Raw genomic sequence first — 13,230 nt, 5'->3', positions numbered from 1 at the left:
TGTTGGATTATGAACCAACATATTATATAAGGGATAAAACACAGCTTTTTAAATAAAACGCATTGGATTGTGAAAAAAAAAAAACCTGCATATAAATTGCAAAGGAACCGCATGGTTTTGGAATAATGGATGCAGTAGATGTGTTTTTTATGTTTAATAATTTGTTGCTATGGGGATTAGAGGTGGATTTATTGGCTTATAACAAGAAAATATGTTTAGCGTGCTACAACCAAATATCACCTGGCTACTTGCAGTATACAAATCCGTAGCCATAAAGAACCTCCATAAGGATCGATCAGCGGTAAGTGCACAAACCCCACGCGTTTACAAGATCGACAAGTTGCGCTCCAAGTAAAACAGTATTGAGCATAGTGAGGACATTAACACTGCGTATGCTGAAAGCAATGAACTCACCTCCCGCTGACTATTGAGTACTGCGGAGCACTATAGACTAAGCAAGATACCTGCGCTCGGCACGTTCACACTAAATGAACATTAGAAACTGAAGGAATTAGGTGTTATCAAACACGATTGGAATCAGAGATTATATTTCTTGTTTATCATATCGAACTGGACATATATATGCTATGCAACCACTGATGTGAATTATAAAGGATAACTACACTGCCTGTCCAAAACAAAAAAGTCGCCACCAAAAAAAAAAAAAAAAAGGTCACACAGACGGCTTTAGCTTTGATCACGGCACGCATGTGGCATTGTTTCGAGAAGCTTCTGCAATGTCACAAGATTTATTTCCATCCAGTGTTGCATTAATTTTTCACCAAGATCTTGCATTGATGATGGCAGAGTCAAAAGCGGAAAGTCTTCTCCAGCACATTCCAAAGATTCTCAATGGGGTTAAGGTCTGGACTCTGTGGTGGCCAATCCATGTGTGACAATGATGTCTCCTGCTCCCTGACCCACTCTTTCACAATTTGAACCCGATGAATCCTGGCATTGTAATCTTGGAATATGCCCGTGCCATCAGGGAAGAAAAATTCCATTGATGGAGTAACCTGGTCATTCAGTATGTTCAGGTGGTCGCTGACCTCATTCTTGGAACACATACTGTTGCTGAACCTAGACCTGACCAACTGCAGCAACCCCAGATCATAGCACTGCCCCCACAGGCTGGTACAGTAGGCACTGGGCATGATGGGTGCATCACTTCATCTGCCTCTCTTCTTACCCTGATGCACCCATCATCTGGAACAGGGTAAATCTGGACTCATCAGACCACAGGACCTTCCTCCATTGCTCCAGAGTCCAATCTTTATGCTCCCCAGCAAATTGAAGCCTTTTTTTCTGGTTTGCCTCACTGATTAGTGGTTTTCTTACGGCTACACAACTGTTCAGTCCCAATCCCTTGAGTTCCCTTCGCATTGTGCGTGTGGAAATGCTCTTACTTTCACTATTAAACATAGCCCTCAGTTCTACTGTTGTTTTTCTTCAAAGTGATCGCCGATCACGATCATTCAGGATTTTTTTCCGGTCACATTTCTTCATCTAATACGATGGGTCCCCACTATCCTTCCAGTTTTTAATGATGCGTTGGACAGTTCTTAACCCAATTTTAGTAGTTTCTGCAGTCTCCTTAGTTGTTTTCTCTGCTTGATGCATGCCAATGATTTGACTCTTCTCAAACAGACATCTTTTCCACGACCACGAGATGTGTCTTTCGACATGGTCATTTAAGAAATGAGAAGCAACTCATTGCACCAGTCGGGGTTAAATAACTTGTTGCAGCTGAAAGATAATCGCCCTGTCACGGAACCATGAACCAGACGTACAACAAGAGATAAGAGAAAATAAGAAGGCTTTATTGAAAATAAAGCTGTAAAGCAAAAGTCCAAACGGATGGTGAAACCAAGCAGAGTCTTTGCGAAGCCAGAGGTCAGGAACCAGAAGGGTAGTCAGACAAAGCCAGGATCAGGAACCAGCAGGGTAGTCAGACGAAGCCAGGATCAGGAACCAGCAGGGTAGTCAGACGAAGCCAGGATCAGGAACCAGCAGGGTAGTCAGACGAAGCCAGGATCAGGAACCAGAAGCAGCAGCAGTCTTAGAAGCATGTGTACACAAGAGGACCAAGCAAGGAACTGAAGCCACAGACCTCCTATATATATGAGCTAGGCATCCAGCTCCTCCCAGTGGGAAGGAGGAGCCGCAGGGTGGAAGGCTACAAGAAACCCAGAAACCAAGATGGCCGCCAGCACATGTCAAACGAAGGAGAACAGCAAGAAGGTAAGACCATGACAGTACCTCCCCCTCAAGGGCCCCTCCTCCGCGGAGCACAAAACGGTTTCTGAGGGAAGCGTGCGTGGAAGGCTCGGAGCAAGGCAGGAGCATGGACATCTGCGGAGGGAACCCAGGAACGCTCCTCTGGACCATAACCACGCCAATGGACCAAAAACTGCAACCGACCGCGGACCAGGCGTGAGTCCAGGATATTGCTCACCTCATATTCCTCACGATTGCCCACTTGGACCGGACGAGGCCGAGGAACCGAGGAAGTGAAACGATTACACACCAGTGGCTCCAACAGGGAGACATGAAACACGTTGGAGATCCGCATGCCAGGAGGAAGCGCAAGGGCATAGGCTACCGGGTTTACCCTGCGAAGCACTCGGAAGGGACCAACAAAGCGAGGCGCCAGCTTGGGAGTGGGCACTCGAAGGTTGAGGTTGCGGGTGGACAACCATACACGGTCTCCGACCTGGTAGGAAGGAGCAGGCGCTCGTCTGCGATCAGCCTGGAGTTTCTGGCGCTGCGCAGAGGCCTCAAGAGACCTCTGGATCTGTACCCAAGAAGCACGTAGGACGGAAAGGTGATCCTCCACAGCCGGAATATCCTGGGGAGAGAATACCTCCGGTAACACGGCAGGTTGGAACCCATAATTGGCCATGAAGGGAGACGTCCCAGAGGAAGAGTTCACCGCCGTGTTCCTGGCAAACTCAGCCCAAGGCAGGAGGTCAACCCAATTGTCTTGGTGGTCGGAGACATAGCAACGAAGGAATTGCTCCAAGGCCTGATTGGATCGTTCTGCGGCCCCATTGGACTGAGGGTGGTAGGCCGAGGAGAAGGAGAGATGAATCCCCAACTGGGAGCAAAAGGCGCGCCAGAACCTGGACACAAACTGACTCCCCCGATCCGACACAATCTCCTTGGGCAAACCGTGCAACCGGAAGACCTCCCTGGCAAAAATCGTGGCCAACTCTTGTGCAGAGGGTAACTTCTTGAGAGGAACACAGTGGCACATTTTGGAAAACCGATCCACAATCATGAGAATGACCGTATGGCCTCGGGATGCAGGGAGGTCCACAATGAAATCCATCCCCAGGTGTGACCATGGGCGCTCCCCGGTGGCTATGGGTTGCAGAAGGCCCAACGGAAGGTGCCGAGGGGACTTACTCTGGGCACAAACGGAGCATGCCGCTACATATGCGGCGATGTCGGAACGTAGGGAAGGCCACCAGAACAGACGTGAAACAGCCCAGGACAGCTGATTCTTTCCAGGATGCCCCGCGGTCTTGGAGTTATGGTAGGTACGCAACAACCGAGTGCGCAACTCCTCAGGCACAAAACATCTGCCGTTGGGTCTCCCAGAGGGAGCACCAGATTGAGCCGCCAAAATCTGCTCACCCAGGGGAGAGGTCAGGCTGGTGCGAATGGCGGCCAGGATCTGATTCGGAGGTATGACCGAAGTCGGAATCGACTCCTCCCTGGACAGCTCGGAGTACTGCTGTGATAAGGCATCCGCCCTGATGTTCTTGGAACCGGGTAGGTAGGAGACCACGTAATTAAAACGTGACAAGAACAGAGCCCATCTGGCCTGACGTGGTGTCAATCTCTTGGCCTCAGAAAGGTAGGTCAGATTCTTGTGGTCCGTCAGGATGAGAACCGGAACCACCGAACCCTCGAGCAAGTGCCTCCATTCTTTAAGGGCCTGCACGATGGCCAATAACTCCCTGTCACCAATCTGGTAGTTGCACTCCGCGGAAGACAGTTTCCGGGAGTAAAACCCACAAGGAAGCAGAGGACCCTCTGGTGTTCTACGCTGAGACAGAAGGGCGCCTACTCCCGTCTCAGACGCGTCCACCTCGAGGACAAAGGGCAACCCAGGGTTGGGATGCGACAGAATCGGAGCCGACACAAAGGCGGACTTTAGGGCCTCAAAAGCTCGGATGGCCTCGAGCGGCCAGACCTGGGAATTACTGCCCTTCCTGGTCAGATCCGTGAGAGGCTTGGCCAGCATGGAAAAGTCCCTGATGAACTTCCGATAATAATTGGCGAAGCCCAAAAAGCGCTGCAGGGAACGAAGACCACTGGGCTGGGGCCACTGTAAGACAGCCGAAACCTTCTCAGGATCCATGGAGAACCCCTCAGCGGAAATGATGTAACCTAAGAAGGTTACCTGGGATCGGTGAAATTCGCATTTCTCAAGCTTACCGAACAGCTTGTTCTCTCGTAACCGTTGCAACACTCGTCTGACATCCAGAATGTGGACCTCCATGGATTCAGAATATACCAAGATGTCATCCAAATAGACCACCACACACTGCTGCAACAGGTCACGGAAAACATCGTTGATGAATTCCTGAAAGACTGCGGGCGCATTGCACAACCCAAAGGGCATAACCAAGGATTCATAATGACCGGTCCTGGTGTTAAACGCGGTCTTCCACTCATCGCCCGCCTTGATCCTTACCAGGTTATATGCCGCCCTCAGGTCGAGTTTGGTAAAGACCGTGGCCCCTTTAAGGCGATCGAACAGCTCGGAAATCAAGGGTATCGGGTAAGCGTTCTTGATCGTGATGCGATTGAGACCCCTGTAATCGATGCAAGGCCTCAACTCACCGCCCTTCTTTTTCACAAAGAAAAATCCAGCCCCTGCCGGGGACGAAGATTTGCGAATGTGTCCGCGTGAAAGCGCCTCCCTCACGTACTCCTCCATGGCCTCATTCTCCGCTACCGACAGTGGATAGACTTTGCCACGAGGAGGAACGGCACCAGATTGTAACTCTATGGCACAATCGTATGGGCGGTGCGGAGGTAGGGCAACCGCGCCCACCTTATCGAATACATCCCGGTACTCCTCGTATTCAGGAGGCAACAGAGAGTCCGAGGAAGTACACAGCAACTTGACAGGCCCATGGATGCAACTAGCCCCACACTGCGGTGACCACGAGAGGATCTCGACCGATCTCCAATCGAAAGTCGGATTATGCTTCTGGAGCCAGGGGTACCCCAAGACCACCGAGTAGTGTGGAGACGAAATAACCTGGAGACAGACCGACTCTCTGTGAACGGCACCAATGGCTATCCCCACTGGAAGGGTCTCATGAGTCACGTGTGGCGGCAGAAGGGGTCTGCCGTCTATCGCCTCAAGAGCCAGTGGGGAACCTCGAGCCTGCAGAGGAATGGAATTGGCGGCAGCGAACATACTATCAATGAACAAACCACCAGCACCAGAGTCCACCAACGCCTGGGTCGTCACCGAGCCCCCGACCCAGGAGAGGACAACAGTGATCAGTGGTTTGTCAACACGGGAAACCGGGGACGAGGAGACTCCACCCAAGATCTGCCCCCGACAGGATCTCAGGTACGAGCGTTTTCCCGGACGGTTCGGACATGCCAACCGAAAATGCCCACCGAGACCACAGTACATGCATCGGCCCTCGCGTCTCCGGAGTGCCCTCTCCCCCTCGGACAGGCGAGCAAACCCCAGCTGCATGGGTTCACCCCCAGACAAGTCATCCCCAGGAGGCGTGGGAGGAGAGGGAGGCACGGGTGGGACAGCAAACGTAGGCACCAATCTGTTAGAAGACCTCCGCAGGTTCTCCTTAAAGGAAGGTCTCTCCCTGAGTCTGGTGTCAATCAAAATCAGGAATGAAATAAGAGACTCGAGCTCAACTGGTAGGTCCTTAGCTGCAACCTCATCCTTCAAGGCATCCGAGAGACCATGAGAGAAAGCAGCGACCAGAGCCTCATTATTCCAGCCCACCTCTGCTGCCAGGGTACGAAACTCAATGGCGTATTCAGCTACGGATCGTGAACCCTGTCTGATGGACATAAGGAGCTTCGCAGCAGAGGCAGCACGAGCCGGCACATCGAATACCTTCCGAAGAGAAGCAACAAAACCGGAAAACTCGGCAACCACCGGATTGTTGTTCTCCCATAAAGGGCTGGCCCAGGCCAAGGCCTTGTCCGAGAGCAGCGAGATCAAGAAGCCCACCTTTGATCTCTCAGTAGGAAAGGCATGTGGCAGCAACTCGAAATAAATGCCCACCTGGTTAAGGAAACCTCGGCACTGAGTTGGCTCTCCCCCAAAGCGCTGTGGAAGAGGGGCAGAACCGGTCATACCCCGAAACACCGCAGGCGCAACAACAGGTGTCGGGGTAGACTCTGGCGCAACAACCGGAGCGGCAGTAGGAGCGAGCCCAGGAGCGACAACCGACCCATCGGCAACGGGAGCGAAATGAGCCGTGCGTTCAAGCAGGGTTTGCAACGCCACAGCGAACCGACCCAACAGGTGATCCTGCTGATCAAGTCTGGCAACCAGCGTGGGTAGCGAGGATGGCCCTGTACCGTCAGAATTCATGGCTTGGTCCTAATGTCACGGAACCATGAACCAGACGTACAACAAGAGATAAGAGAAAATAAGAAGGCTTTATTGAAAATAAAGCTGTAAAGCAAAAGTCCAAACGGATGGTGAAACCAAGCAGAGTCTTTGCGAAGCCAGAGGTCAGGAACCAGAAGGGTAGTCAGACAAAGCCAGGATCAGGAACCAGCAGGGTAGTCAGACGAAGCCAGGATCAGGAACCAGCAGGGTAGTCAGACGAAGCCAGGATCAGGAACCAGCAGGGTAGTCAGACGAAGCCAGGATCAGGAACCAGAAGCAGCAGCAGTCTTAGAAGCATGTGTACACAAGAGGACCAAGCAAGGAACTGAAGCCACAGACCTCCTATATATATGAGCTAGGCATCCAGCTCCTCCCAGTGGGAAGGAGGAGCCGCAGGGTGGAAGGCTACAAGAAACCCAGAAACCAAGATGGCCGCCAGCACATGTCAAACGAAGGAGAACAGCAAGAAGGTAAGACCATGACACGCCCATGGAGTAATTATCCAATAGGAGGCTCATAACTATTTGCTTAGTTACATCCAGGTGGATTCTTTTTTGGACAGGCAGTGTTTATGCCAATATTCTGCATTTTTGACTTTTCTGCGATCATATAGCCATCAAGTAATTTATTAACACCTATATAATTATTTATTGAAATTGGTATTTATTTATCTACCATATATAGAGAGTGTGGATATGTATGACGATCTAGCTACCTGATCATGTACTGTAATTATGTATTTTGTGTGAATGGACTGTTATAGGCACCCATCCATATACTATTCTTGATTCTTTATTATTATTTTTTTTCAAAACCTATTAATTTATATATTTTTTTCCAAACTTATGTTTTTTTTTTGTTTTTTTGTTTTTTTATTCAGTTTATTGGACTATAGTCCATATGCTTATAATTATAATCCGTATGGTTATTCAATCATGAATATATAGGTATATTTTTTATTAATAAATACTTTGTCTCTGTGCAAAACTTGAAGGAGGTGTGCACACCTTGTTTGTTTCTACTGATTGGATAGGGTCAGACTGTGCAGGAACAAGTTTGGAGATAACAGTGGACCGCCGCTGCTGATGTGGATTTTTTTTTTATTATAATGACAATAAAATGGCTACACGTTTCTATGTGGGCATCACATCTACATCAGGCCAAAGTGAAACACATATGAACAGCTATATACAGTACAGACCAAAAGTTTGGACACACCTTCTCATTCAAAGAGTTTTCTTTATTTTCATGACTATGAAGGCATCAAAACTATGAATTAACACATGTGGAATTATATACATAATAAACAAGTGTGAAACAACTGAAAATATGTCATATTCTAGGTTCTTCAAAGCCACCTTTTGCTTTGATTACTGCTTTGCACGCTCTTGGCATTCTCTTGATGAGCTTCAAGAGGTAGTCCTTTTGGCTTCAGAACTGCCTTAATTCTACGTGGCATTGATTCCACAAGGTGCTGATAGCATTCTTTAGAAATGTTGGCCCATATTGATAGGATAGTCTCTTGCAGTTGATGGAGATTTGAGGGATGCACATCCAGTGCACGAAGCTCCCGTTCCACCACATCCCAAAGATGCTCTATTGGGTTGAGATCTGGTGACTGTGGGGCCATTTTAGTACAGTGAACTCATTGTCATGTTCAAGAAACCAATGTGAAATGATTGGAGCTTTGTGACATGGTGCATTATCCTGCTGGAAGTAGCCATCAGAGGATGGATACATGTTCTCATTCTGTTTACGCCAAATTCGGACTCTACCATTTGAATGTCTCAACAGAAATCGAGACTCATCAGACCAGGCAACATTTTTCCAGTCTTCAACAGTCCAATTTTGGTGAGCTCGTGCAAATTGTAGCCTCTTTTTCCTATTTGTAGTGGAGATGAGTGGTATCCGGTGGGGTCTTCTGCTGTTGTAGCCCATCGCCTCAAGGTTGTGCGTGTTGTGGCTTCACAAATGCTTTGCTGCATACCTCGGTTGTAACGAGTGGTTATTTCAGTCAACGTTGCTCTTCTATCAGCTTGAATCAGTCGGCCCATTCTCCTCTGACCTCTAGCATCCACAAGGCATTTTCGCCCACAGGACTGCCGCATACTGGATGTTTTTCCCTTTTCACACCATTCTTTGTAAACCCTAGAAATGGTTGTGCGTGAAAATCCCAGTAACTGAGCAGATTGTGAAATACTCAGACCGTGTATAGATATAAAGGTCATGGACTAGTCTACAACAGGAAATGACCCTTGACCTATTAGTATCTTCAAACAACAACCAGACAATAAAAAAAATAATAATAATGTATCCATTAAAGTATTAAAATGCAAAGTACTAAATACATGGGTTAAGGGGGTGTGGCCTGGCCAGCAATGTAGAAGGAGCTCCTGAGCGGTGACTGCACTAATCCTTCTCCATCCTGAGGCTACATCCTCAGTTTCGGCCGAAAGGCAGCATGCAAGTGTGGGGGGACCTCCCATCTCCGGCCATGACCCACACCACGAGAAGGGAGAAAGAGGGTCCGGGGGCGACGCCGGCGTAACAACATGGCGCCGCCACCTCATCCAAATCTGTGGAGGTGGCAGCGCGTCTGGAACAATTTGCACGCGTCCCGCCTGCAGGAGATGGCTCCGGAGTGAAGGGTATGCTCTGGGCACAGGATGATCAGGTACTGAGATTTACCGCCGACGCTGCCCCTCATGAGGACGGCACACAAGATGGAGTCACCCGCATGGCAGAAAAGTCGTCCGGTGAGGGGGAACTCCCTGCTACACACTCTGCACTGGCTGCTATACAAGTGGTCTCCCCTCCCCCTGCTCTGCTGAATATAGCAGAACCTACAGATATATACCGGGCTGCGCAGCAATGCAGCGCTGCACTAATGACCCTGAATACATCCATGGGGTCCTTGCAGGAAAGTGTATCTTTTATTAGACAAGACCTCAGAAAAGTCAGCGAAAGAGTGAATGGGGTTGAGGAGAGGGTTAGCCAAGTAGAAGACCAGATACCTCCTATAAAACGCGATCTTGCTAAAGTAATCCATAATATCACCCTCCTTATAAACAAAACGGAGGATCTAGAGAACAGATCACGCCGCAAAAATCTTCGCTTGGTGGGAGTCCCTGCAAAAGCATAAGGGGCTAATGCTGTCCAATTCTTTGAGGACTGGTTCAAGACTAATTTGGTCGCGACTCCCTCTCCCCCGTTTGCAATTGAAAGGGCACACAGGATGCCGTTCCGACCACCACCACCGGGGGGGCCCATGCTGATGAAAATTCTACACAACATTCTCCGTAAAGCAAGCGACCATCCGGATCTACTCATCGGTGGTCGCAAAATCTCTATATTCCCAGATTTCTTAGCGGATGTGCAGAGACGCAGAGTGAAATTCCTTGATGTTAAATAACACCTGCGTCTGAAGAACATGAAGTACTCCATGCTTTACCCTTCCAGACTGCGGGTGGTGGCGGGAGATACGGTCCATTTCTTTGATTCGCCGCAAGGGGCCTCCCAATGGGTAGATCTGAATGAAAGTTCCCTGCAGAAGCCCAATGCAACTGGTTGACTGGAAGGAAAAGAGGCGTTAGATTATGGACTCTAAAGGGGACGACTGGGCTGTTTCGTGATGGATGGCGATAAGCTCTCTCCTCTTTACGTCGCTTTACTTAATGCCCGTTATAGTATATGGCAGGGAGGGGCGGTAAATCCGCTGTCCTTAGGCTAGGTGTTTATACAGTTGCAAGAAAAAGTATGTGAAGCCTTTGGAATGATATGGATTTCTGCACAAATTGGTCATAAAATGTGATCTGATCTTCATCTAAGTCACAACAATAGACAATCACAGTCTGCTTAAACTAATAACACACAAAGAATTAAATGTTACCATGTTTTTATTGAACACACCATGTAAACATTCACAGTGCAGGTGGAAAAAGTATGTGAACCCCTAGACTAATGACATCTCCAAGAGCTAATTGGAGTGAGGTGTCAGTGAACTGGAGTCCAATCAATGAGATGAGATTGGAGGTGTTGGTTACAGCTGCCCTGCCCTATAAAACACACACCAGTTCTGGGTTTGCTTTTCACAAGAAGCATTGCCTGATGTGAATGATGCCTTGCACAAAAGAGCTCTCAGAAAACCTACGATTAAGAATTGTTGACTTGCATAAAGCTGGAAAGGGTTATAAAAGTATCTCCAAAAGCCTTGCTGTTCATCAGTCCACGGTAAGACAAATTGTCTATAAATGGAGAAAGTTCAGCACTGCTGCTACTCTCCCTAGGAGTGGCCGTCCTGTAAAGATGACTGCAAGAGCACAGCGCAGACTGCTCAATGAGGTGAAGAAGAATCCTAGAGTGTCAGCTAAAGACTTACAAAAGTCTCTGACATATGCTAACATCCCTGTTAGCGAATCTACGATACGTAAAACACTAAACAAGAATGTATTTCATGGGAGGATACCACAGAGGAAGCCACCGACGTCCAAAAAAAACATTGCTGCACGTTTCCAGTTTGCACAAGAGCACCTGGATGTTCCACAGCAGTACTGGCAAAATATTCTGTGGAGAGATGAAACCAAAGTTGTGTGTTTCTTCCAAACAACTCAACACTATGTGTGGAGAAAAAGAGGTACAGCACACCAACATCAAAACCTCATCCCAACTGTGAAGTATGGTGGTGGGGGCATCATGGTTTGGGGCTTCTTTGCTGTGTCAGGGCCTGGACGGATTGCTATCATCGAAGGAAAAATGAATTCCCAAGTTTATCAAGACATTTTCAGGGAGAACTTAAGGCCATCTGTCCACCAGCTGAAGCTCAACAGAAGATGGGTGTTGCAACAGGACAACGACCCAAAGCATAGAAGTAAATCAACAGAATGGCTTAAACTAGGCCTACACCAGGCAGGAGTATATGAATCGATTAAATACAGTTTTACAATTTGAAAGAGCGGTGTACATAAAGAGAAGATGCCCAGACAAATTTATGTCAATATGGCAGGGTTGGTTTGCAGTTCCCGTTATGGCATCTATGGCTCTAAAGAGGGATTGTCCGTGTCGGGGCAGCTGACATAGCACATTGCGTTTTCCGATATAGGCACTCATATGCAGAATTACCCTTTCGAAAGGTCTATCATAACATTCTGTCTCTTGTTAGCCGTGAGGGGGGGCGGTGGTCTTTCAGTAGGGGGAGGGGGGGAGGAGTTTAATTGTACTAGAAATGTATTCTGTCGCTCTAATTTTCAGTTTTTTCTGTATTTGCATTTACTGTTATATCATGTGGATCAAATATTGCGATAATATCACTTCTACACGGAGTACATGATCGATATCATGAAGAATTGTACTCTTTCTAAATGCTGTTTTTTTAGAAAAACTTTATTTTAATAAGAATATTTGATAAAAAAAAATATATATTATATATATATATATATTCTCCATTTGTAAAGAATTTTCCTGGGCATTTTTCCTTTTCTCGTCCCTATACGATCAGTCCTGAGTAAACCATGCAGGGTAATCGGGGAGACTGGGCTCCAGTCATCTAACAAATAAACGTGTAAGGGCTCATGCACACAAACGTGCCAATTTGCGGAACGGAACGGGCGGCCAGGATAGAAATAAATATTCTTGGCTGCAAAATGGACAAGAATAGGACATGTTCTATTTTTTATTTTTTTTGCAGGGCCATGGGACGAAGCAATGGATGCAGACTGCATCACGGAGTGCTGTCCGCATCTTTTGCGGCCTCATTGAAGTGAATGGGTCCGCATCCGAGCCGCAAAAAATGCAGACCAAAACCACGTTCGTGTGCATGAGCCCTAAAGGTGCATTTACACCTAGAGAGGAGGAGCAGATTGTTGGGAAGGAAGCGTTCCTCCCCGACAGTCAGCTGCTCGCTCAGTGGAGGTGATTTACCTGCAGCGATCACCTCCACAGTATGAGAACAGGCGGTCGGTATTACAATCGCTCGTCCTCATACAGATTCATTATTTCTGGGCAGCAGATCGCTGTCTAGACGGCGCAATCTGCTGCCCAGAAACAATCATTTAGGTGCCTGAAAGAACAACAGTTTCACCCAATGAAAGAGCGTTTCGCTTGTTCATCGGGTGATTGGCGGTACATTTACACGGACAGATTGTCAGGAATGAACGTTCGCAGGAAAGTTTGTTCCCGATAATCTGCCCAATTCTTGCACCGTGTAGATCCACCTTAAGTGCAACTACTAAAATCACGTGTGAATCTGTGATATTTAACCTTGTTGGGAGTGTCTGCCTCACAAGGTATAAGTTGAGGGCCTGAGGCCTAAAGAGAAGCTTCACCTGACAAAACCCATGGATGTACCTTACTATATCTCTCCAAAGAGAGTCCAGACCCAGGCTCTGATGCCATAATGAGCCCCAAAGATCCACGAGAAATCGGGGGGCGGTGGCTATCGCGCCAAGTGCCCGGGGGGCGGTGGCTATCGCGCCAAGTGCCCGGGGGGCGGTGGCTATGAGCTGTACAATACCCAATGTGGGCAGCACTATTGATGAACAGACTGCACATGCACCACTTACTGGTGCAAAAAGCCCCACAGGTAAATCAGACATTCATGGCATATCCTGTGCACT

Source organism: Bufo bufo, chromosome 10 (genome assembly GCF_905171765.1).
Source record: "Bufo bufo chromosome 10, aBufBuf1.1, whole genome shotgun sequence".
Lineage (NCBI taxonomy): Eukaryota > Metazoa > Chordata > Amphibia > Anura > Bufonidae > Bufo > Bufo bufo.
The sequence above is the reverse complement of the archived record's forward strand: the minus strand, read 5'-3'. Positions refer to the sequence as shown.